We start from the raw sequence: 27,615 nt of genomic DNA, 5'->3' as shown, positions 1-27,615 counted from the left end.
AACTGCTGCCTCGTTATATCTATGAAGTACTGACACAAAATCCAAATGATTGGCAATGGTCAAATGATTTGTAAAGATCGCAATGGATGACGGCACGTATGATTTTTAGTGTCGCGGCTTATCCAGTGTAGACAGCATCACTGATTATAATGGGTTCTACAGTTTTTTTCACAATATGGTGTCAAAGAATCACAAGAATACACTTATTTAAGTTTTTAAGTATTTAAGTGTTTTATCTTTGCCCAGCACTGATTATGACAAACAGAGGAAAGGTACAGCCTGACACTGCTGGAAACACTGTGCCATTGAGCACTCTGGCCAAGCATCGGGGGGAAAATATTAATCAGGTCTTAACGATAAGGAGAATTCTGGGCTTCATGCTGCAGCACTGGGAGACGGACAGATGTGCAGATTTGAGTTCTAAGAGCAATTCTAATAGCAGCTGCAGTGAATGCATTTGGAGCCAATGTCTGATAGCTACACAACACCAGAGCTTGTCAGCTGCATAAACGGAATGAAGTTGGACTTCATCTTAAAAAAATAAAAAAATAAATATATAAAAATCTTTAAATATCTGACCACATATGGTTGTCATTTCTGTTAGGTGCTTAACCTTCCTCTGCACACATTTTGCGATACATGTCTATTACTCCATACATATTGATTGCAAACTGACTGTATACACATTACATTTACACTTGACCACATAAATGTGTCTTTGAAAAACTGAAAAATGTATATTTTATATGTAAATATATGTGTCATACTAAAGCCTAATGCCTAGAGGTAGACATGTTAGATTATTCATAAATTGCTAACTAGCAATGTGCAAAAGTAATTAAAAAACTTTACAATAAGGTTTAACTTTTGTTTTAGGTTGATAAGCAATAATGTGAGGATTTTATTAATATAGCTTAAATTCTACATGTATTAATAAAATATGAATGGACATGAATTAATGAACAATAATATATTTATGAAAATAGCATTAACCTACATTAATAAATGCAACCAATATATGCATCCAATATTATTGAAATTGTTTATAATAAATGCTGTAAAAAAATATAATAATTTACTTTATTCAAATGTTTGTTCATGATAAATATTTCAATATTTCAATATTTTTTTTTTTTGAATAAACCTAACAATTTAAAGTGTTACCATAGTAAATAAATTCAATACTGTAATATTGTTGCAGTCCTTATAATTTAATACTGTAATGTTGCCACCTCAATGGCAATAATTAATTTCCATGCTTTTGTAATTATATAATCAACCATAGATTTCGACCAGTGCTAACATTTCAACTTTACATCATTATTGACCATTGTCTATCAAAATTAAAATTGGTGCACTTTGATCGCTTGATGGTGCAAAGTATATATATACATGTGCCAGACAGCAGCTATAACTGTGAAACATGTGCAGCTGTCGATGTGTTTCTTATGCATCACTTGAATTATTCATCTGTTGCCGATCGGACTGAACAAGGAGATGTCTGCGAATTAAGGAAACTCGCAATGATGAGAAGTGGGAGAGGCATGGCTCAAGGTTGCCTGCTAGTTTCCTTTGTGTGCGTGTCCAAGGTATTACTTTTAGAGCCTGTCTGTGTTTGGGCATGGTTTTGGATGCTAGAGGGTTGCCTGAGGCTGCTTTCAGCAGTATCTATGTGCTAGGAATATGCAGCAGGGTACAGTGCTTATATTCACGTAGGCTCTAATTCATGGACATGCATGCTGAACTTTAATTTAATGAAAAGCAGTCTCTTGATGTGCCTCCATCCCTGAAAGTTGTCTGTGGCGGTTGTAAGAAGAAAATAACATCTTTCAAAGGTGAACCGTGCTGATAAATGATAAACACTTTGAAATGGATTATAGTCATATGTGGAGCCCTTTATGGTTTATCCGGTCTGACTGCGCTGAGAAAACAAGCGGCACAGGCATAAAATCTCTGCGCAATCTACCATCTGACGCACGCGAATCAAAGAGCCTTCAAACTCCACAATCACTGTGTAAGAATAGAACATCTCTTTAAGCCTCCCCTCTAATCATGCAGATCTAAATCAAACTTAAGCGAATGACCTTACGGACACTGAAAAGAAGGACTTCAATCAGTCGCATGACCTCTGCCATATATGTCATGATTCAAGTCCATGTGACGTTGTGCGATTTAAGAACACTGCATGTTTTGTAAGGAAAACAGCTGTGTGTGAGAGAATACGCCGGTTTAATGCCTTTATTAGAATACTGATTATGTGCCTCAGCCATGAATCCTTTAAGCTCAGAAGCAATAAACAAGCATGTGGTTTTTTGAAAGGATTTCAGAGGAGGCTCAGCTGCATCCCAAGCCATTTGTACTTATCACAGACACTTTTTTACAGTGGCATAACAACTAATAAGAAAGAGAGAACAAGCAAGAGAAATGCAGTGCAATGAAGAAATCAAATTCCTTGGGTCGCACTGACCATCCTCGCCATGTGTCGCCCTGTTTCAAGCCCCCGAATGACCTGCTGTTCAAAGATGAAATGAAGATGCATGGCCATATGAATGAGACGATGCATAAATGGGTAAGTGGGCAAATTAAATGCCTTGATGAATCATCTGCAATACATCATTTGCTCTTAAATCCTGAAACTCCATTAGCTGCAGCTACTTAATCAAATTATTCAACAGACCCCGCTGCTTTGTTTTCTTTTGCTCTCATTAATTGCAGGAGAAAAGAATGACACCGTGCCAAATGAGCAGGGCGTGACAGAGGACACAACAATGCTTCTCACATTCAGCGGGTTTTAAAAGATAAAAGGGCAATAATACTGTTTACCTTTGTGGCTGCAAAAAAACATTAAGAAGATGGCGGAGGTTGTGCCTGGCTGCCAGGACTAATCACACGCAGACATCTCTCACATCTCTAATTTAATCTGATGGTGGGTTATGGGTTATGACGGATGTAGGTGTACTAGCAACCATTATACATTAAAGAAATGTTTACATATTGTATTTTCCTATTTTTGGAGAAATACATTTGGCCCACTTTAAGAGCCGTATAAAAAAGACTGGTGTAAGAGTAAGCAGAAGCTTCCACAACTGGTTGCACTGTACATTATCAGTAATGTACATAAGGATACCCTGATGGTGTTTCGTCTTTGTGTGTGACCACGTGCACATCTACAGTACAGTGGTCATGCTTTGTGATCAGGCCATCTGTATAATGCTATCTGACTTAGGTTGTTCATGTTGAAATTTTTGAAGAATTTGAAGAAATATATGGTTATAAGCTGTAAAAATATTTTTTTTTTTTTTAAATACAAGCATCAATGTGCTCTTGTAATAACTGGAACACGACCACCAAGCCAAATTTAAGGCATTACCCCTAACTTTAACAGGATATATATATATATATTTTTTTTGCATCCTGCACATTGAGAACTCCAGAAACAAGGCAAAAGACATGCAAAACAGACATTGTATGCATTTGCACAAAATGTGTAAGTGATGTGATGGCAGCAACAGAGCAAGTGTGGAGAGAGTGTGTGGGAGAGAAAGAAAGAAGCGAGAGCTCTTCAGAGGATGTCTTGGAGATGAGACCGATGTACTCAAGAGGACAGAACTGAGAATACTTTATCCAGGTCTTTCATCAGCACTGGGCTTCTGGAATTATATAAAATAAATAAATACATTAAAAAAAAAGGGTAATTAATGTGAGAAAGAAAACTTTGGCAGAATTTCTGAGGCCCATATTCACAGGGGCTGATTTCAGAGTCATTTCATGAATGATATGAAAAGAAACAGAGCCCTGGGGACTAATGCATTAATAAAAGCTAGGAATTCAAGCCTGTAGCATAATAATAATGGCCTTGCAGCAAAGCCACATCACATTTTCAACTGATATCTGACATCAGACTTCTTTTATTCATATAAAACATGTTTTACAGGTGCACACTTCTGCAATTCACCTCCACAATCTGTGAGGAGAAATGTTGAGGTTAACCCAAACAATGTAATGTTACTATTGCCCAAAAATGAAAGGTATACTTGAAATTAAATGCTCTCTCTCTCTCTCTCTCTCTCTCTCTAATATATATATATTATATATATATATTAGTGCTGTCAATCGATTAAAAAAAATTAACTAATTAATCGCACAATTTTTTTTTAAATTAATCGCGATAAAGACAATATGATCTTTTTGTCCCCTTTTTGTTTTAAAGCTTGATGAAGAGAGAGAGAGCGCAAGTTGCTGCAGCTGCGAGGAGGACAGTGATGCGCGCGTACAGGAGTGATTGACAGTTCGCCGCACTGTGTACAAAAAATACTCCGCTACACAATTATTTCGTTATTTTCGTTTAAGCTTATTAACGTTAGCGTTACAAAAAGGTCTGATTTACGCACTGTTACAGTCATTGTTTTTTTTTTTTTTTTTAAACAATGACATTTGAGTTCATGATTTTAATGTTGCTGTTTCTTGTGGCAGACTAAATGAAGAGTAATGTTTCTTGTGGCAGACTGAAGAGTAATCCGGCAGAGTTTTATACTGAAACTTTCCGTCTAAAAGTCCTTCCTTGGTCTTATCCATATTTCTTTGCACATTGAATACACATAGGCCACAACTGGAAATAAAAAAAAACTGCAACCGCGTTAATTGCGTTATTTTTTTTTTTAAAGCGTTAAATATTTCAAATTAATCGAATGCGTTAACGCGCTAATTTTGACAGCACTAAAATATATATATATATATATATATATATACATATATATATATATATATATATATATAATAAATAAAAAAATATATATATATATATATATATATACATATATATATATATATATATATATAATAAATAAATATATATATATATATATATATATATATATATATATATATATATATATATATATATATATATATATAGTTTTTTTTTTTTTTCTATCCCCAAAGTAGAAGCAAGATTCTTGAGTTCATTTCCTGCATATGCTTTTCTTGAAGTATATTCTGTCTGCCTTCATAATCACATTGAAGGGATCTGTATAAAAAACATTGCTGGAGAAAATAGGATGTTATATAAGTAGCAAGCAGATGATCTTGTTCTCTTCCTGTTCTTGGATGTGCTGAACCCATGAATCCTCAATATATTATAGAAGATATGATATGCACTTCTGCACAAAAGACTGGGGTTGGACAGTTTTTTTTTTTTTTTTAAACAGGTCTCTTTTGCTCACCAAGGCCATATTTATTTTGACTATATTTAAAAAAAATCATAATGTGAAATACTACAATATACAATAACAGGTTTATATTTTAATATTTTAAAAATGTGAATTTAGCAAAGCTGCAGTCATTTTTTTTTTTTTTATTGCATTTTACACGCAATGATTATCCATTATGACATATGACATTTTTATATTTATGTAGCCTACACAATAATATTCTTTTACACTGTAATCCTTTCATTTTTAATACTTGGCATGTTTGTGTGCTGCTGTGCTTCCCTGTGTAATAAGCAAAGTAAACTTGCGTTGTGGACCTGCCCAGAGGCACATTTTCTACTAACGCGTTCTTTAAATAACAAAGAAATACTGCGTCATTGACTGTAGACTAGGTTTGAGTTGGTCTATGGTGCAGTCTATTTTCAATTCCTGAAAATATTGATGGGAAAATGAGAACTGCGCCGATCTGTAAATAGCAAAAACACTTGCGCACACTTTTTACCACATTGCGCCAGGTGTATGATAGGACCCTAAGTGTTTTGACTTCAGAATTCAGACTTCAAGCAAGTGGTATGGACAACGTTTTCTGCTTTTTATTGAAATGAGTGGATATTATTTAATGTTCTACAGAAAAAAAGTCATACAGGTTCGAAACAACAAAAAAAGAATGAGTAATGAGGAGTAAAGATATTTAAGTGAACAGGAATTAAAACCTTGAGAGGTATCAGGCTCAGCTTTGGGAGCTCATCCGCCTCCACTAAAGCACTTATTAAATTAAATTAAAATTAAATTAATTTTATGCATTTAGCAGACGCTTGCATCCAAAGCAACTTACAGTGAATTCAGGCTATCAATTTTTACCTATCATGTGTTCCCGGGGGAATCGAACCCCCAACCTTGATAACGCAATGCTCTACCACTTGAGCTACAGGAACAATTATTATTAGAATCATTGTATACAAAGTTTGTATACATTGTATACATTGTATACAAATCATTGTATACTTGGAGTAAGCTACAAGTTTAATGCAAAGTTAAATGCTTGTATACAAGATGTTCCTTGTAATGCACTCTTAAAAACACATTAGGAGAGAGCAGCATCAGGACTTCCACTTCCAGGAGTTCAATTAGAGATCCCCTCTGACCCACTCCCTAGGCAGGATCAGTCGTAATAAGCCTGATGCATCGCCCAGATTTGAAATGGTAATAAATAAAAATGAACTGACCAAAACACCTATTTAAATGCACACACACACACACACACACCAATACACATTCAGCCCAATAAACAGGTTTAGATGTGTTTTCAAAACAACCCTTTTGCCCGCTTACAGACATCTGGCCCTCAGGATCAGACAAAACATATCAGTTCATGCAGAGCTTTGTAAACAATTGTTCTGTGGTTTTCTGTTTAGTTTTAGTTCTTTTTTTTCAGCTCTGAGCCTACTGTGCCCTGATAAGGTACAATCCAGACAGGATCTGTACTTAGTGCTCTAGTTTTCACATCACAACACATTGCTGGAGGAGTTTAGAGCAGAGGAAGTCTTGGCAGCACAGCAGCTATCAGACTTTCATCTAGGATATCCACTAGGATGCCACACTGTCCCATCTGCATTTCTACATCCAGTTTACGCATTTTCTCCAGTTTAAGTAGGTCTGTTAACTGTCCAACTTGCAAGATGAGGTCTTCGTTTCCCTAAATTTTATATAGACCAGCAACAGTGTGGAAAATACTAATAATAATAATAATTAAAAAAAAGTGTGTTCAATAACTTATATGTATTAAGGAAATCTCTAAGAATAAACCAAGTTCATTTAAAGAAACACAAATCGAACACAAATCACTGATACCTTGGTTTTTTGTCAAAACTGTTACATCATTTCAGTGTATTGTTGGATAATCTGGATCACTGAATGAGTTGGTAAAAACCAGCATCACAAAATTATATATCTGCCAGTATTTTGGTTCATTTTGAGGCAGAGATACTGCCCAGGCACATCCAAAAGTGGGTTTTAATTGAGTAACCTGTAAATCTGTGTTGTTTCTGATGGTTCAGTCCAATTTGGGAAAGCTGTTCAAATAGATCACCAAAAAGAAGATTTGGACTACAAAAAAAAATAAAGGATTAACACACGAGTCTTTGGCAAATATGCCAGATATGGGTAACCATTTCATTACTATTAGCAATGCCTCTTTCAATATTTGAAATTGAAAGTGACATGACATAAAGCCAAGTATGGTGACCCATAGTATGGTAAACTTAGGGTTAGAAATGAAACCCTCTAACCATTAGGCATCAAATTCCCCAAAACTGACATTTGAATTTGTTCTCTTTATTCAGATGACATTTGAATTTGTTCACTTTATTATTGGAGATGTAGCCATAGTGCTTATCAATTATAGAATCCATACCACAATTTCTACCTTTTCTTATTATCATTTGATGTTTTGTCTTTCAATGTATTTGAAAATTATAACTCCCATACTACTGCAAAACCTTTCTTTCCATTGCATTTTCTTCAATTTTACTAGCATGGTTACGTTAATGTCTGATTCATTCTGAATAATGGTGAATGGAATGGAAAAATGCAGAGAGAAAAAAATTATAAAAAGATTACAGTATTACAGTAGTAACATTTGTTTGACTTTTCTATAGACAACTGGGAGTTGCACTCATCAATACGTATTTTTGAAGGCTACAAATTGTCCTTATAATTAAGACATTTGTCCAAGCATTCACATCACTGTAGCGAATACATCACAATTGAGAACTGAAGAAATTTAGAAAAGAAAAGGCTGTATTAAATAAAAAAAACATCGAAGAGCGATGTTGAAACAAAGACATATTTGTGTGTACTGTAAATAATCATCAAGTAAAACTCTGAACCAGTGTGTTTGAATCAACAACAACATATTTGCCGTACAATGTGAACACAAACAAAAGAGAAAGGAAGCAAATATTAAAGACATCTTTATAATATTAATTATATATATATATATATATATATATATATATATATATATATATATATATATATATATATAATATTAATATTATAAAAAGGTCTTTAATATTTGCTTCCCTTCCCTTCCCTTCTCTCTCTCTCTCTCTCTCTCTCTCTCTCTCTCTCTCTCTCTCTCTCTCTATATATATATATATATATATATATATATATATATATATTACAATATTTTTATTTTTATTTATTTTTTTATTATTTTTTAAGTGCAAAATGCACCACACCAAATACATCTTTCTTAAGAGCCAATATGTAGCTCATTCAGTAGGGTTAATCCCATTTAATGAAAAAAATAAATAAATAAAAATAAAATGCTCCTACTGTATTTATCCATAAACAGGAAAAAAATATATAATAATAATAAAAAAGATCTAACAATACTGTGATTTACAAATAAATCATATCTGGATGGGACATATAAGACATTTGTACTCTTTGTATGCTAGAATTCAATTATCATCAAAGCACAAGAATCAAATATCACCTGCGAGTGAAGTACACAGTCAAAACACCATCAGAGAACAGCAGTGCAACAACAAAAACAACTTCAAACATAAGTCCATAAAGCATGTTTTTTGCATTTTAAAGAAACAGAAATATAAACAGTTTTTTTAAGAGCAGTGCTGTACCTCTGTCTGGTGTCTTCATGTACTATATATTCACATATACAAATTTAATTTACACAAATCAGAAATATGAAAAAAAAGTGATTATTGACTGTCCTATTTCTAATACCTCTATTATCTAACATTTATTAAACAATTTTGGTTAACATATTACTGGAGTTGATTCTCAAGTTTTTCAATTGTGTAAAGCAAAATGTGTTTACCATTCTTGAACATGAACTCTAATGTAATGGCCTTTCAGTGCCCAGGAGGAAATAAAAAATAAATGAGGACCCTGAAGACTCACTTTGACAATCAGAGTACAAGCAATTCATTCTTCTTTTCACCTGCAGTCATATAGCCTGTTCCCATTGTAATTTGAACCTTGAATATAATCAGAGAAGCAGGAAAACTGGTTCCAAATCAGTGGCAAAAAGTAACAGACACTCAGCAACACAAGTCTGTGATTGGGCAAGGCTTCATGGATATAATCCTCTATCTACTGTAGTAAATTTATTGCACTGCAGGTTGCTATCACCAGATCCAACTGACTGCACACCCAGAGCCTTGCCGAGCCCTGTCAAACACTGCTGCTTATCGGGAACTTCAGTTCTCAAGTTTCTGTTTGGCTAAAATGAGTTATAATGCTATGCATATATAGTGGGGTATAAGAACACTTCCTTGCACTTTCCCCAATGCAAATTATATTATCGCCATAACAGTTTGAGTGTCAAGTTGATTTAAAAAAAGTGAATAGTACAAAACTGTTGGGAGTCAGTACTTTTTTAAACAATACTTTTGTTCAGTGAGGACGTATTTAGTTAATTAAATGTGACAGTAAAGACATGTATCATATAATGATACAAAGGATTTCTATTTCAAAGAAATGCTCTTTTAAACTTTCCATTCATCACAGAATCACAGTTTAGACCAAAATATTAACCAGTACAACCATTATCAACTATGAGAATAATGGGAAATGCTTCCTGAGCACCAAATCTGCATATTAGAATGACTTTGGAAAGATCATGAGACACTAAAGACTGGAGTAATGGCTGCTAAGAATATATATGACATATTAAATTTTTAAACAGAAAATGTATCATTTTAAAGGGAAAAATAAGTTGATTTAAAATTTCATAGCATCAACACATCTCAAAAAAGTTGGTACAAGGCCATGTTTACCACTGTGTGGCATCCCCTCTTCTTTTTACAACTGTCTGCAAAAGTCTGGGGACTGAGAGACAAGTTGCTCAAGTTTAGGAATAGAAATGTTGTCCCATTTTTGTCTAATACAGGCTTCTAGTTGCTCAACTGTCTTAGGTCTTCTTTGTCGCATCTTCCTATTTATGATGCACCAAATGTTTTCTATGGGTGCAAGATCTGGACTGCAGGCTGGCCATTTCAGTACCCGGATCCTTCTTCTATGCAGCCATGATGTTGTAATTGATGTAGTATGTGGTCTGGCGTTGTCATGTTGGAAAATGCAAGCTTTTCCCTGAAAGAGACAATGTCTGGATGGGAGCATATGTTGTTCTAGAACTTGGATATACCTTTCAGAATTGATGGTGCCTTCCATATGTGTAAGCTGCCCATGCCACACACACTTATGCAACCCCATACCATCAGAGATGCATGCTTCTGAACTCAGCAATGATAACAACTTGGGTTGTCCTTGTCCTCACGTATGGATGACATGGCATCCTAGTTTTCCAAAAAGAACTTCAAATTTTGATTCGTCTTACCACTGATCAGTTTTCCACTTTGGCATAGTCCATTTTAATTGGGCCTTGGCCAAGAGAAAACACCTGCACTTCTGGATCTTTAGATATGGCTTCTTTTTTGACCTATAGAGCTTTAGCCGGCAACGGTGAATGGCACAGTGGATAGTCTTCACCGACAATGTTTTCTGGAATTATTCCTGAGCCCATGTTGTGATTTCCATTACAGCAGCATTCCAGTATGTGATGCAGTGTCGTCTAAGGGCCCGAAGATCACGGGCATCTAATATGCTTTTCCGGCCTTGACCCTTGCGCACAGAGATTGGTCTCTGAGAAACTAATTTCTTATATTGCTCCACTATTTTTCATCGCAGCATTGGGGGAATTGGTGATCCTCTGCCCATCTTGACTTCTGCGAGACATTGCCACTCTGAGAGGCTCTTTTTATATATCGTGTTGCCAATTGACCTAGTAAGTTGCAAATTGGTCCTCCAGCTATTCCTTATATGTACATTTAACTCTTCTGGTCTCTTATTGCTACCTGTCCCAACTTTTTTGGAATGTCTAGCTCTCGTGAAATCCAAAATGAGCCAGTATTTGGCATTAAATTGGAAATGTCTCACTTTCAACATTTGATATGTTATCTATATTCTATTGTGAATAAAAAATAAGTTTAGGAGATTTGTAAATTATTTGATTCCTTTTTTTACTCACAATTTGTACAGTGTCCCAACTTTTTTGGAACCGGGTTTGTAAGTTTTTTCCACAAATGTGATATATTCTTGTTTATTTCTAGTTTTGAGTTACATTTTTATTCCCAGATTTTCAATTTGGCTTCAGGCTTTTGGACCGCACTGTACAGTATATGGCTTTTTACCATATTCTGCTTTATTGATTTAACAACTTCTAAGATGTATATTTGCTTTTCAAACTGGAAAGATATAAAAAATATAAATATAACTAAATGCATAGATCAATTTATAGCGGTTTGATCAAATAAATAATTTCCACAGGTAAAATACCAAAGAGACATAACCTGTCTTTGAAACTGGTTTTGAGTGGAGTATGTTTAACTTTGCATCTCTCCTCTCGTTTCTTCCTTTAACAAGCCAAGTTTTCTGCACTGAATTTTATAAGTTTGAAACCTCCAGCCTCCACAAAAACACATCAAGCAACAGCAGACTGACATTTGATGAGTGGATAAAAGCTTAATCTTGTGGAAACACAGCAAACTGGTAAAGCCAGTGCTAGATTAGCATGATTCACAGGTGTGGCAGCATCAATCAAATGACCGTTTTCTACAAGTCTCATCTCTTGAATGTACAACGAGCCTGTAGAAGAAAGAAATATGGCGTAACATGGCAGGAATTGGTGCTGCAACAAGAAAAGCATATTCCTCATTACACGGCGCTCTTTGGTGACAGGGCTATAAATGTATATGTGGGAGGAAGCAGGTTGTCAGATGCCTAGAGGGCGGTGTGCAGCGACTGTCAGAGAGCAGAGCTGTAATTGTGGAGGAGACTGGCAGGCCCACTGTGGCAAATGATTTAGTTTTGAGATCAGCAAGTCATGCTCTGAGAGATCGAAACTGACCGGTTGAAGCATATGTTACATGACTATGTAGGTGGTCGGGGTTGTCTTTGATCGGTCAAACTTTGTTGTGTTCTTTGAAGGCAACATCTAAGAATACATCCCTATGTTAGATGTGAAAGTTCTCCAACACCAATGAAATCAAACAAAAATGGGTTTTCCCAAAATACCTATTCTTATTTTTCATTAGCTGGCCAGATGGATAGTCCTGCCCCAAATCTTATGGTACTGGTTAAGTTATTCTATGTCAGCTTTGGGATGCTCAATAAACGTGATGTTTTGATAATTGTTGTCTCTGCATATCACAGCAGGATAGGAGGAAGTACTTTAACACAGAAAAAAATTACACGGCATGCTAAATAAAGCTTGAACACTTGCTACAGCAGATAGCAGAAAATAGAAAATGGCCAATTTTGAACCACAACTACAGTTATAAAAGAACAAAGTGATTAGCATACAGATGCAAAGAACAATAGCTTTGTATCTGCACTTTTAGACTTTCCAGGTCTAAAAAATAACAAGCTGGTCCAACAGTACTGCTGCTATTGCTGCATCTACCTTTCAGAATATTTGGCTAGGATTGAGACAGGAAAGTTGTCAGCATGATAGATTCTGTCTTCATTAAAGTGAAGTTATGGAAATGAGCTAGAGAACTACTAGAAAAAAACTATGTTCAAATGCTTGGGGTCAGGTCTCACATGCTCACCAAGGCTGCGATGATATAAAAGTGGTAATATTGTGACATATCATAACAATTTAAAATAGTACTTTTCCACTTCAGTTTATTTTAAAACTTGGTTTATTCCTGTGATGGCAAAGCTAAATGTCCAGCAGCCATTCCTCCAGTCTTCAGTGTCACATGATCATTCTAATATGCTGATTTGGTGCTCAAAAACCTTTTCTCATTATTATCGATGTTGAAAACAGCTGCTTAATATTTTTAAGGAAACAGTGTTTAATTTTATTTATTTTTTTATTTTTGGATTCTTTAGTGAATAGAAAGTTCAAAAGAACATAATTTAATCAGGGACAAAATATTGGTAAGATTAAAAATGTCTTTAGTGTCACGTTTTTCAATCTAATGCATTCCTGCCAAATAAAATAAGCAAGCAAACACACACACACACGCGCACACACACACACACACACATATATATATATATCACAATTAAAACATTATAACGCAGGTAATGCACTGGTCCCACCTCCAAACCTGTAAATCATCTTACATTTCCTACAGCTGACTGTTGACAAACATGATGCAAAATTCAAGATAAATTCAAGATAAAGGATAAAATTCTAGATATTGGTGCAAAAATGCCCCTGTATGAGTTTTTGTGTCATATTAAAATCACACAAGCAGCGAGAGTAATGTTTGCATGAATGGCAAGAGTTCAGAAGCAAAAGCCTCTAAGTGCTGCCTGAAAATTTCATCTAAAATTAGCATTTTTATCTGGCTCCTAAGCTTAGGTTCAGTAATGTTACTTGAATGGCAATGTATAGGTCCTTTTCTATGCCATTAAACTGAAGTGAAAATTTCAGACGGCACTTATGAGGCTTTTGCATCCGAATCCTACGACAGTTCAGTAAATAAGAAGTTCATATTGTGTTATATTTTAAAGCAATATTGTTTTTTTTTTGTTTAGTTTTGCCAATGTAAATATTACATATGAAGCCACCACAGAACTGTTTATTTTATGAATAAATCATTGTTTTGAACAAATCTTGCGAACCAATGATTCAAAGGCCCATTCATATGTTTACATATGAGACGTTTACTTAAAGGGGTTATATGATGTTGCTTAAATAACATTATTTTTTTTGTATTTGGTGTAATGAAATGTGTTTATACAGTTTAAGGTAAAAAAAAAAAAAAAGTAATTTCCACATACCGTACATTATTGTTTCTCCTCTATGCCCTGCCTTCTGAAACACATAGTTTTTTTTTTTTTTTTACAAAGCTCATCGGTCTGAAAAGTGAGCTGTGCTCTGATTGGCCAGCTATCCAGTGTCCTGTGATTGGATGAGTGCCTCAAGCATGTGACAGAAATGTTACGATCCTCACCATACTGTGATGATGTATGTCACACCACGTCAAGACAAAAGTAATAAAAATTTGAGCTCTGCATGTGCCTCAAATTTAGGCCCTAGCCTTGCCCTGGCCTGAGACACTCAGGCCCTAGCCTGGCCTATGTAACACAGCTTATAATAAAATCTATAGATATAAAACAGTTCAAGATTATAACAATGTTAAACCTAGGTAAATGTGCGCTCTATCCAATAGTTTTTGCTGAGACCCTTTTGCAGGACATGGTGGTGCCAGCGTGATCACTTTTTTTCAGTGGATACGCAGTCATTTTTGCTCATAAAGGTAAAGAATAATTTAGTAACTGCAAAGGGTCTACTTTTATTTGTTTGCACTCAAAATATCAACAAAACGTTGTGCTTTCATAAAATAAAGGAAACAAACATGATATGCTTTCTGCATTATCATCTTTAACAGGAGTACAAAAATGAACTGAAACTCAGAGAATGTATGTCTCACAGACATGAAAAACACACAGTGTCCCAAATTATTATGCAAGTGACATATCAATAGGATTTTCGGTACAATAAAGAGTCAGTTTTTCACATCATTTTAGGTAACTAGTATCAATCTGGTTTGGTCAATAGTTTGCCAGGTCTTCTTAGGTAAATGGAAACTCTATTTAAAAAGGTGGTTCCACATTATTAAGCAAGTCATAAGTCTCATGAAATATGGTGAGGAAGAAAGATCTTTCTGAAGATGAAAAGTATGAAACAATGCAATGTCCTGCAAAAGGCATCGAAACAAACAATATTTTGCTATGGATGGTTGGATGGATGGTGCAGTTATTGATAGTGAATTGGCCGCGTTGATTATCTGCAGATGCTCACATATTTGGGTTGACCAGTTCCAAAACAGTGTTGTAAATACAATGTATCCACTGATTTCTAGTTGTGTCCTCTAGTTATTCGCTTTCACAATTAAAAACACAGCTTCTCCACAACATGGCACCGTTGGCAACAGCGAAAATTAAAGTTACGCCTTCTTTTTTTGTGTGAACATTTGGGCGGCGTTATGCAAATCTTCCCACATTATGACATAGACATGTGGGGGCGTGTTTAAACGAGCCATTTTAGGATAGGGATGGGCATTTTGGGAAATTTCTCATTTCGATTATCGATAGGTTTCAAAAACGATTAATCGATTAATCGGGGGTGTGGCTTAATGCGGGGGGGGGGTGCTTGGCCATAATGTATATAATGAATGTCTATATAATGAAATCTAAAGATTGTTATGAAAATGAAAAAATAAAAAAATAATAATCTGACATGAAAATCTGTCTTTGAAAACATGAACACATGATTAGGACAGGTTAGATAATGATTATGATGAAGCAATGTTCATAAACGGAAGCTAATTCTATGACACATCCTATGATAAATCAGATAACGGAGATACATATCAGACATAACATTACAACTTGTATCAGCACAATAGGATGCTAAGTTATGCGTTAGACTGAGAGAGAGAGAGAGAGAGAGAGAGAGAGCGAGTTCCCTTTGATGCGTTTTCATGACAACGCGCTGAAAGATGGGCAAGGACAGATTTTACTATAGATTCGTAAAAAAAAACCTTGGCTGCATTATTATATCATCAATAATAAAATAATGATAATAATAATAGAAAAATAAAACATCGGGCATTGCTTATATGAGCATTAAACGAATCGCTGATAGGCAGCGATTTCAGCATAACTGTTCATGTTAATTAATCAGACGTAGACTAGCTCTTGTAACTTTTATCTGAAAAAAATTTGCAGATGCAGATGTGAACTTGACCGAAAGTGGAACTCCCATTGCGCTTTAAAAACACGAAAGTACAATAAGTACACATTAGTGTCACTATCATTATTTTTTTATGTATTCTAATATTTAATTAATATTTTGTATTCACTTTGCACATTCTGATCAACCAAAATATTATTTAATAGCATGGAAATCACTGATTATTGCTAAATAATTGAATAAGATTTAAAATATAGATAAAAACTATGACAAACAAATAATTTTAATTTCGTCATCTCTAAGAATATAATAAGGCTACAAATATATCCAGTGCATTTTTATTTTATAAAGACCATTTCATTATTTGTCTTAAAAATTAACACACAAAGATATATATATATATATATATATTTTTTTTTTTGCTACTTTATTCAAGTGCATTTTTTTAAACAAAACATTGTCTTCCAGTATAACTTTAGCAGCATATTTTGATCCAGCGGTAAAACGTAGTTTTTAAAAGATAAAGAAAACAGTTCACCAAGTTTAACCAACTATTATAATTTATAAAACAGAGGCCAAATAGCCTAGATATTTTAACTATGGCTAAAGCTCAAAACTGAAATAATAATATTATTTAAAAAATGGATATTATATTTACCACGACCGGTGAAACATTCAAATGTCTATTCAAAAAGAAAAGTCGGTCTACGTGCTCAGATGAGAGCCGGGTGCGCAACATGTCCACATTTAGTGGAATAAATTAGCTCCGCTCGAACAGATTTTGCAGGGACAGCAAAACATTTAAGTCTTACGGCAAGTGATTCAATGCTCGTCTGAGTTGCCGCTCTGTTATCGCCAGATATTTTATGTAGCCTACACATTTTAGATGATAGCGCATTGTATTTGTTGTAGATTTGTGTGACAGCTTGGCGCTGCACACCTTACCCTGAACTGTTTTTTCATCGTTCTTCTCAAAGGGAAACCAGCCATCACTATGTGACTTTGAGGCCATGATTATCTGTCTTCTTATGTCTTTTGAGGCGTCAAGTGGGAAGCTAACCAATCAGAGATCAGGGCGCCGCCCAACGTGCTGTCATAACCAATCAAAAAAAAATTACAAAATAATTTTGATCATCGTTTACGTGATCGATCATGGCTGTTGCGGTCGAGTACTCGATTACTCGATCACTGTTGCCCATCCCTATTTTAGGAGGGTGTGGACAAGTTTTAACTTTTATAAAGAATATCTCTTTGGATTTGAGACTTTGGTCTTTGCAACTTAACAGATCTTCTTTATGCACCAAGAGCTTGTAACACTCCAAGGAGAAAGGAAAACTCAAAACTGCATCATATGACCACTTTAATTACTGAATGAATCAGCCATGACTCAAAAACATTTACCACCAACAGCAGTTTTAATTTCTCATAAAAAAAATTAAAAATAAATTACTCACCCTCATGTCTTTTCAAACCTGAACGACTAACTTTCTTTTGCACAACATAAAAGAAGGCATTATGAAGACTAGGGATGTAAACGATTAATCGATTATCGTTTAATTGTCGATAAGAGATGCAATCGATTAAGGCTATCGATGGTCGGTTAACCTATTTAATATTGGGCTGCAAGCGGCTTGTGCGCAAATCACGTGCGAGCGGCTGTGAATGATGGTGACGTATATAAATGCATCATCATTCATTCACAATGTACTAATTAAGCTTTATAAAAAGAATAAATCAGAGATTTATGGTGCTATATGCATTAATATCTGGGAAGCAAGTCACAGCTTATTAGAATGTGGAGTGTGTGTATCCAAATCTGGAGCCAGAGGCAGATGTGCCTGGCCCTCTCTTGGGGTTTCTAGTTGTTTGGCAGCAGTTGAAAGGCAAGATAAAGCCCAAAGAGAATCAAACACTGTTGGTATGCAGTTAAAAGACACGTTCTGATAGCGTTCTGTGTCTCTCTCATGTATTAACATTTAAAAGAGAACTCAGAAAATGGACCAAAAAAAAAAAAAAAAAAACTAGAGCATATTTCCTCCAGCAGTGTCACTGAGTGTGGGTTAAGATTTTTCTACTTTCCCCATCAAGCTTTGCTGATTTCAGAAGCCTCGGGGTGCTTTAATGTACTTATTGTATGATAACGATGACCTTTTTGGTTGACTATCATATGGGGACCTTAAAATGTTATCTTAGCAGAAAAGCTGCATAGTGAAACAGTTGTGAAGCAGATCAGCCATTTCAATCTGACAGTGAGCAACAACACAGCAACACTGGGCAGAGTCCATGGTGGTGTAACAAAAAAAATGCTGTATGTGAGAAAATCAAAAGCTAAATACAATAATCAGTAGTTGCTGATGCTCACAAAGTTGTTGTGCTTGTACTGGCTTTCCACTGCATACAAAAACACCCCAAAAACTAAATTGGAAATGCTTTCTCAAGCCACCAGAACTCATAGATACAGCTCTACTTGGCAATGCAGCATCAATATTATCAACTATCTTTGTCAACTCTCGTGGTCTTTTTTGCAACATAGCTTTATGAAGATTATTCAAATTAATAATTTGATGTAATTTTATGTCCATTGTTACTTTTTAATACCTATTAATCATCAATTACTTTTTTCTTTTTGATAAATCACAGGATAACAACCTAAATCACATGCAGGATGGACAGAAATTGTGAAAATTCTCAACTATTCCAGATAAATCCATATTTAAATACAGGGTTCGTACAGAAATTGCAAAACGAAATTCCAGGACTTTCAATGACTTTTCAAGCACTACTTTATGGAGATCTTACTCAAACTATTTGGTTATTATCTTTCAAATTCTAATAAATTTATAAATCTCAATGGCACAACTGAAGTGCAGCACAAAAGCATGCAATGACTGTGGCAACTCTAAAATTTGAAAGGATATTGTGGCAAAGTTATCGCTTTGCTCATTTAATTTTTTTTTTTTTTTTTTTTTTTTTTTTCCTCAAGATTATGATTGACCTGAACAAAGAAAGCTGTATCATACACTTGGGAAATTGTGAGCTATATTAACACTTATCAACAATAGGGTGTGTGATAATGCACTTAGCTCATGAGATACAGATACTTGATTCACTAGAATGAGACAATATTTTAATACTATTTTTAAGAATTTACTAAATATGTGTCTTTAAATCAAACAAATCAAAACAATGCAGTCATATTTTAAATAGTTTAACTAATTTAGGGCTGTAACTAATAATTGTTTTGGTAATCAAGAAATCCACTGATTATATTGACAACTGAGTAATCAGATATTTTTAGTAAAACAAATAGACAAGTAAAAAAACAGGCTTTAGTTTGACTATTTATACAGTATCTCACAAAAATGAGTACACCCCTCACATTTCAACAACCATTTTAGTATATCTTCTAAAGGGACGATACTATAGAAATATAGATGGATTTTTTTTTAGAGTAGTCAATGTGCTGCTTGTATAGCAGTATACATTTACTATCTTCTGAAAATAACTTAACATACAGCCATTATTGTCAATACAGTTGGCATCAAAAGTGAGTACACCCTAAGTGACAACAAAGCTATATATAAACTAACCATGAGGCAATAATAATTTGTTCAAATAAAGTATCAAAACCAAGTAATTGCTTGTAATTGTTTTACTGAACAACACTGATAAAATAGGCCTAAATAATGTAGTATTACCTATATAAAATATGAACAGCCAACTTAAGTTATATATTATAACAAATACATGCAGAGAGCGCCAACAGCCTGATGATACTTCACTTTACAGTGTGATTCAAGGAAGTTTAAATCCATGTTTTTTTATATATTTGGCCACCTGCAAACTCAGAGTGAGGGTTTGAACTTTTATTTTGAAATTGTGATGTACAATAAATTGCATGCTTAAAAACATGTTGATAAATTATCCTGTGTTGGCATAGGTTTATTAATTATTTACAAACCTAGTGAGATAGCATGCACTATTTTACTAGATGAATGTTAAAAACTCACAGCATTAGCAGAGAAAAAGTATTTGTTGGGAGCAGCTGAGATGGAGATGCAATCCACGCTTGTAAATGATGAACAGTGGAACACAAAAGGTGTCAGACTTTATATGCGTTCCCAAATGCACTATCAAAAGTTTTACCACAAACTCAACTTTATACTAATATCACAAGATGGCTTTTCACATCAAGGAGTAATATCGGGAGATCTTGTGCGCTGCTAAAAGCCAGGTGAAATGGCTCTGTATTTATATCAGACGCATTGCACCGTTAATTTTGTGTAACAGGGTTGTTTAATCAAGGGAAAAAAAATAACTAATATATACTTCTATACCCTTTAAAGGTTCAAGTACCTTCTCAAAAGATTTTCCAGGACTTAAATTCCAAAAAGTCAAATTCAAGTACTTCAAGCACTTTAAGCACTTTGTACGAACCCTGTAAATTGCACAAAAAATACTTTCTGTGATTGGTTGCTTTTAGTGGTAATTAGATTCCTTCTTGCACCAGAATAAGCTGAAAACTGAACCATAATGTGTTGATAGTCAAAGGTTTGCCTACACAAGACCAAGGTGACCAGGCGGTCCAATAAAATTGGGACAGTTCTAATTTTACGGTCCATGTCCCCTGTCCCAGTCACAGTCTTGTCCCTATAATTATTCTTAGCTTTAGTTTGATTGAGGTGGGCTATGTAGTGACCTAACCTATCACGTATTATTGTAATGGTAAACATTAAATTATGAACATCTACTGATTTCTCCTCAGAATCGAAAGTGAACTAACCACCAGGCCACATGGCTTGGCTGTATTTTATTATGGTCATCAGGTCAACCAATCCCCCCCATTAAATATTGTTATTTCTTCCAACATTTATCAGAATTTACAGAGTTTTGCCATGAGAGACATTTAACATGCTCTTGCTTTTCACAACTTCAAGATATCCACTCACACCCTTTAATAAAATAGCACAAATCGATGGAATCTTTGCAACCATCTTCGCTTTTTTCCTCAACAACAGATCACAAAATCCTTACAGCTCAAACACAGCTGCTCAAAGAATGTAACGTGAGGTCAAAAAAAAACTCATAGGGTATTGAGAAAAAGGGTGCTTTTAAAAGGGTTATGACACAAGTCCTGTCCCAATCAAAAATGTATCTCCTTGAAGTGAAAACAAGTGAGCTATATATATATATATATATATATATATATATATATATATATATATATATATATATATATATATATATATACACACACACACACACAGTCAGGTCCATAAATATTGGGACATCGACACAATTCTAATCTTTTTGGCTCTATACACCACCACAATGGATTTGAAATGAAACGAACAAGATGTGCTTTAACTGCAGACTTTCAGCTTTAATTTGAGGGTATTTACATCCAAATCAGGTGAACGGTGTAGGAATTACAACAGTTTGTATATGTACATCCCACTTTTTAAGGGACCAAAAGTAATGGGACAGATTAACAATCATAAATCAAACTTTCATTTTTTAATACTTGGTTGCAAATCCTTTGCAGTCAATTACAGCCTGAAGTCTGGAGATCAATTAGACATCAGCGTACGCTGGGTTTCATCCCTGGTGATGCTCTGCCAGGCCTCTACTGCAACTGTCTTCAGTTCCTGCTTGTTCTTGGGGCATTTTCCCTTCAGTTTTGTCTTCAGCAAGTGAAATGCATGCTCAATCGGATTTAGGTCAGGTGATTGACTTGGCCATTGCATAACATTCCACTTCTTTCCCTTAAAAATCTCTTTGGTTGCTTTCGCAGTATGCTTCGGGTCATTGTCCATCTGCACTGTGAAGCGCTGACCAATGATTTCTGAAGCATTTGGCTGAATATGAGCAGATAATATTGCCCGAAACACTTCAGAATTCATCCTAATGCTTTTGTCAGCAGCCACATCATCAATAAATACAAGATAACCAGTTCAATTGGCAGCCATACATGCCCACGCCATAACACTACCACCACCATGCTTCACTGATGAGGTGGTATGCTTTGGATCATGAGCAGTTCCTTTCCTTCTCCATACTCTTCTCTTTCCATCACTCTGGTACAAGTTGATCTTTGTCTCATCTGTCCATAGGATGTTGTTCCAGAACTGTGAAGGCTTATTTAGATGTTGTTTGACAAACTCTAATCTGGCCTTCCTGTTTTAGAGACTCACCAATGGTTTACATCTTTTGGTGAACCCTCTGTATTCACATGGTGAAGTCTTCTCTTGATTGTTGACTTTGACACACACATACACCTACCTCTTGGAGAGTGTTCTTGATCTGGCCAACTGTTGTGAAGGGTTTCTTCACCAGGGAAAGAATTCTTCGATCATCCACCACAGTTGTTTTCCATGGTCTTCCGGGTAGTTTGGTGTTTGGAAAGCAACCAAAGAGATTTTTAAGGGAAAGAAGTGGAATGTTATGCAATGGCCAAGTCAATCACCTGACCTAAATCCGATTGAGCATGCATTTCACTTGCTGAAGACAAAACTGAAGGGAAAATGCCCCAAGAACAAGCAGGAACTGAAGACAGTTGCAGTAGAGGCCTGGCAGAGCATCACCGGGGATGAAACCCAGCGTACGCTGATGTCTAATTGATCTCCAGATTTCAGGCTGTAATTGACTGCAAAGGATTTGCAACCAAGTATTAAAAAATGAAAGTTTGATTTATGATTGTTAATCTGTCCCATTACTTTTGGTCCCTTAAAAAGTGGGATGTACACATACAAACTGTTGTAATTCCTACACCGTTCACCTGATTTAGATGTAAATACCCTCAAATTAAAGCTGAATGTCTGCAGTTAAAGCACATCTTGTTCGTTTCATTTCAAATCCATTGTGGTGGTGTATAGAGCCAAAAAGATTAGAATTGTGTCAATGTCCCAATATTTATGGACCTGACTGTATATATATATATATATATATATATATATATATATATATATATATATATAGCAAAATTCCTGAAAAGTGTTTTTGTCAAAACACGGGCCACTGACATTGATATAATGAACAAAACATTCTTCAAGAAAGTATCTTTTTGTGTTCTGCAGAGGAAAGAAAGATCAGGTTTAGAAAGGCATGAGGGTGAGTAATTTATGACAATTGTAATTTTTGGGTACTACTTTAAGTTGCTTACTTTCTGATGCAACTTTTGCATTGAGAGAATGGCTTTGAAGCAAAATTGAAAAAAAAAATTAAGATGAAAGGTTTTGATCTTTTACTCTGTGAATCAGATTTAATTTGTTTGACCTTTATAATCCCTCATAATCTAATATGAGTGACTTGCATTCAAAATGATAAACAGCTTGTTAAAAGCATGCCATGACAAGTCCTCATCCATTCCTCATCTTTTAGAAAGATCAAATTTTCTTTATGGAATTGAAATATTGTTCTATCCTGCTTGGCCATGCAGAGAGAAAGAAAAGGCCAAGCAAAGGCCACCTCATTGACACACACACACACACACAAAGAAACAAAAAAAAACTAAAATTGTACTGAAGCTAGCAAACACAAAAATCTCAGTTCCTGTGATTTTCTCATCTCCACTGTAAACCCGCTTCCAATTCACATTTCCAAGACTTTCTATTTATACACACCTTCCCTGTGTGCCATCCCCAGCAAACCATAACTGCCATCGAGCAGTACAAGAGCAACTGAATTCAATTGCCATTACCACCATGGCGAGTCAAAGCCAATAGCTTTATTCATACAAAGCTATCATCTTGTCTTTCTAAGATGTTCCAGGAAGATTTCATGAGCAGTAGGGGTCTTTTCTCATAATAGGAGCTTTTTAGCATTCATGTCTAGGGGAAGCTCAACTGGAGAGGATCCCACATTCACTTCCAGTTCCCAGCAGAGTAGGTTATAGAGAGCAAGCTTCACCAGCATTAATAGGACTTCTGTAGTTCTCTACTAAATATAATCATTCTCTTATATTTACCTGAGGTTATGGACTCAATCTTAGACAAGGGGACTATGGACAAGACAAGACAGAAGGATGTTCTAAAAGCTGCCTTAAAGATGAAAGTAAAGCATGGCTAGTCAAATGTTAACAGCAATATTTAATTTACTTTTAAATATTAAATTTAACTTTGACTTTAATTTAAAATTTCCAAGAAAAGAAAGAAAGTGTGTTCTTGATAATACTTTGTAGAAAACGATGCCTTTGAGAGAGGTGGGGCATAGAGGACATACAATAATGTACGATATATAAAAATGTGTTTTTTGAACATTAAAGCAAGTCAACATATTCTGTTACACCAAATACAAAAAATAATGATCTTTAATAAATAAAAAAGCATCATATGACCCCTTTAAAGGGTAAGTTCACCCAAAATGAAAATAATTTCATTAATAACTCACCCTCATGTCGTTCCAAACCCATAAGACAAAATATATTTTGGTCCTAAAATAACAAAAATGATGGCTTTATTCAGTATTGTCTTCTGGGTCTGTTGTGAGCACGTTCACAACATTGCAGTGTAGTGATGTCTGGTAGGCGAACGAATCATTCGATTAAACGGTTCTTCTTGAACCAGTTCACCAAATCAAACTGAATCGTTTTAAATGGTTCGCGTCTCCATAAGCATTAATCCACAAATGACTTAAGCTGTAAACTTTTTTAATGTGGCTGACACTCCCTCAGAATTCAAATAAACCAATTTCCCAGAGTAATTCATGTACTCAAACAGTACACTGACTGAACTGCTGTGAAGAGAGCCGAGCTAGATAACGAACAAAAGATTGACTCGAACCCTTTAAACTTTTACCTAATTGAACACAAAAGGAGTTCATCAAAATGTCAAAGTTGCTCTCGTCCAGTTGAAGGAAATGCATGATAATCACTAGCTGTCAAGTATAGCTGTAACTATACTTTTTTTTTAAGTATATATATTACATCAGAATTTGAATAAAGGTCCTTTTGCAAGCTACACAAAAACAAGCATGACTAAAGGAACTTTTTTTTTTCTTTTGTCTTATCTTGTAGAGAGCACTAAGTGAGCCGCGTCCTGTAAAAAACACATAGGTGCATGACATTGCTGTGCACAATGATTGACAGGCAGATAACATTTCTGATAAAAAAAATAAAAATAAAAAAATCTCCCCTGACTCCCTTTTATTTTATTTTTTTCCTGTTTACAGAGCCTTGGGCTGTCACAAAGACAGGTGTGATTACACATGACACCCATTTCAGTGATATCTGTCAGGTGGTAGCTGCATTTTATGCATGTTATAACACCTTTAAAATGGGCTTCTCAATGCTTTTTTGTATTATACAAAATTGTGCATATTATTTGATAAATTGATCCTGGCATAAAAAAAGAATATAAATAACTGGCAGGAATTTACAAGTAAGACCTCATGGCTTCGGTGTGTAGTGATTGTTTTTTTTTTTCATATATACACAATGTCATCACAAGCCATTCTGAAACTTCTGCTAGGTCTTTTCACTCTTTAGCTCTATTTTGAGAGTAAATGTTTCTCAGGTGATGTCTGTAAAAGAACATTTTCATATATGCTCTAGGGTAAAATTCAAACATTTAGACAGCGATTAATTTATGGGTAGATGAGAGAGTCATCTACACTGCAGATCAATTCCTGAATCCACGTCTGGTTTTACTCTTAAATGAATTTCTAAAATTTGACAGTGTATATGTGACTGTAGTTAAATGTCAGATATACTCAGTAATGTTTAGAGGTCTCACAAAGTTCAGAGGTTCTCAACATCAATTATCCTTTGAGCCAGATAAAGTGTCAAATAGCCCTACAGTAAATGGGGTCAAAAAAGAAATCTGGGACAGTTTCCTCATGTAAACCTAAGAGATCATGATTTGACAGTTGAAGGGATAATTCACTCAAAAATGAAAATTCTGTCATCATTTACTCGAGCTTATGTCATTCAAAACCACACTTTCTTATGTATAACAATACAAAAACAAGATATGTAAAAAAAAAATTGTCCTTACAAGGTAAGGGTGCAAAACAACACCCCCACATACATACACATATACATATATATACATGTATATAATAAACTTTTAATAATAATTTAATTTTCCCCACAGAATAAATTAATTCTATTGGGTTGAATGACAAGCAAATCTTCATTATTTTCAAATATCTTTTCAATTTACCATACAACCCTAGTGTTTATTAAAAAAAAACTGTAGTTGGAACATTTCCAATTTGGTTGGCAATAAACTAAATGGTAAATGCTGAAACTGCATCACGTTTCCATGTAAAACATCTGATCATCTCATCTACCACCAAAGACTGAAATTGATTCACTTTCACCTGCCTTTTTAAAAATTATTTATAAGGGATGCACATAAAATCTTTATTGAAGCCATAATATTAGCCAAGGGTGTCTCTAAAAGAGTCTTGTTTGAAGCTGCACATGTAAAAATATGGAACGGCAGCATTTTTAAATAATCTTCAAGACTCCTCAGCACACCCCTTTAGACTTCAACCTCTCTGTATTTCTCTTAAATGAGGGCGGTGTCAAAAATCACTTACATATTTCTTCACCCCCTGGAGTGAAATTGGTTTGATCTGGAGCAGATAGTGCTGACGTACATGTTGAATAGTAAATGCACCATATTAACAGAGCAAAAGCTAGCATCTTTGAACCAGACATGAAAGTTTGGTTATAGGCTGATAACTTCCAAGAAACTGAAATGAATAGAACATTTATCTTCACTAACGAGGGCTCATTTGGCCGCACCTCTCATCTGCAAATGGCTTACGAATGTTTTGCAAATATGTGTATACACATATATACACACACATATATATATATAAGATGAAACAACCTACAAAATTGATGTCATTTAAAGCTTTCAGGTTTCTAGCCACATCAGAAGCCCTTTGGCTTCCCACCGGTGTTCTGACTGATGGGTGATAACAGAGCATTCAAGCTTGAGTGACAGAAAGGAGTGACTATAGTTTAGCTTCCAAAATGCCCAATGCACACGTCTCACACATGTCCTGAACCATCCCCATTCTCTCCTTCAGACCCTATCGTGCTCGTACTCGTCCCTGTCAGTCAAGTGGCAGTAAATAAAGAGCAGGTTATGAGAGTCTTCCTCCTTGCACCCCATCCATCAGCCAGTCTCTTAATACCTACAGCTGTCACCCATTCTGAAAGGAACTGCTGCGTGATGCATTTCACCACCGTGGAGAAAATTAGCTGCTCTGGATATGTTTTGCCGCCTAAACTTAGCATTCCTGCATGCCTTCAGGAAAAAGCGGGGATGACTGTCAATGAGATGAATTACCATTCAGCTGTGGTGGGGATTTTGTTGTCGGGCCTCTTACACCCAGAGATTAAGGCTGCAACATAATGTGTTTCCTCTACGGTTCACTCGCAAACAAAAGGCAAGAACTGTGCTGCTTGTGTGTTTTCTTTAATTACTATACTGTGTCCTGTTTGATGACCAGTTGAATGGAGATCAAGATGAAGGAGATGTTAACAGAATAGAGACGCCATATTTCTTTGCACAAAGCTTTGAAGCTGTAAAATCATTGCAATATGTTCTTTTTGAATAACTTTGGTGTTTTTTTAGCTACAGGTAATTTTACAGAGGGTCCCAAGGGTTGAATATTTTATCTGTTATTATCCAATAGATTCCA

At 35.2% G+C, this 27,615-nt stretch overlaps 1 protein-coding gene across 1 annotated transcript in view; it reads right to left on the bottom strand.

The window, feature by feature from the left end:
• Positions 1-27,615, bottom strand: part of ca10a (carbonic anhydrase Xa) — a 160,745-nt gene that overhangs the window by 109,149 nt on the left and 23,981 nt on the right. The window lies entirely within an intron of this gene.

The sequence above is a fragment of the Carassius gibelio genome, chromosome A12 (assembly GCF_023724105.1).
Source record: "Carassius gibelio isolate Cgi1373 ecotype wild population from Czech Republic chromosome A12, carGib1.2-hapl.c, whole genome shotgun sequence".
In the NCBI taxonomy this organism is placed as follows: Eukaryota; Metazoa; Chordata; class Actinopteri; order Cypriniformes; family Cyprinidae; genus Carassius; species Carassius gibelio.
The sequence above is the reverse complement of the archived record's forward strand: the minus strand, read 5'-3'. Positions and strand labels throughout refer to the sequence as shown.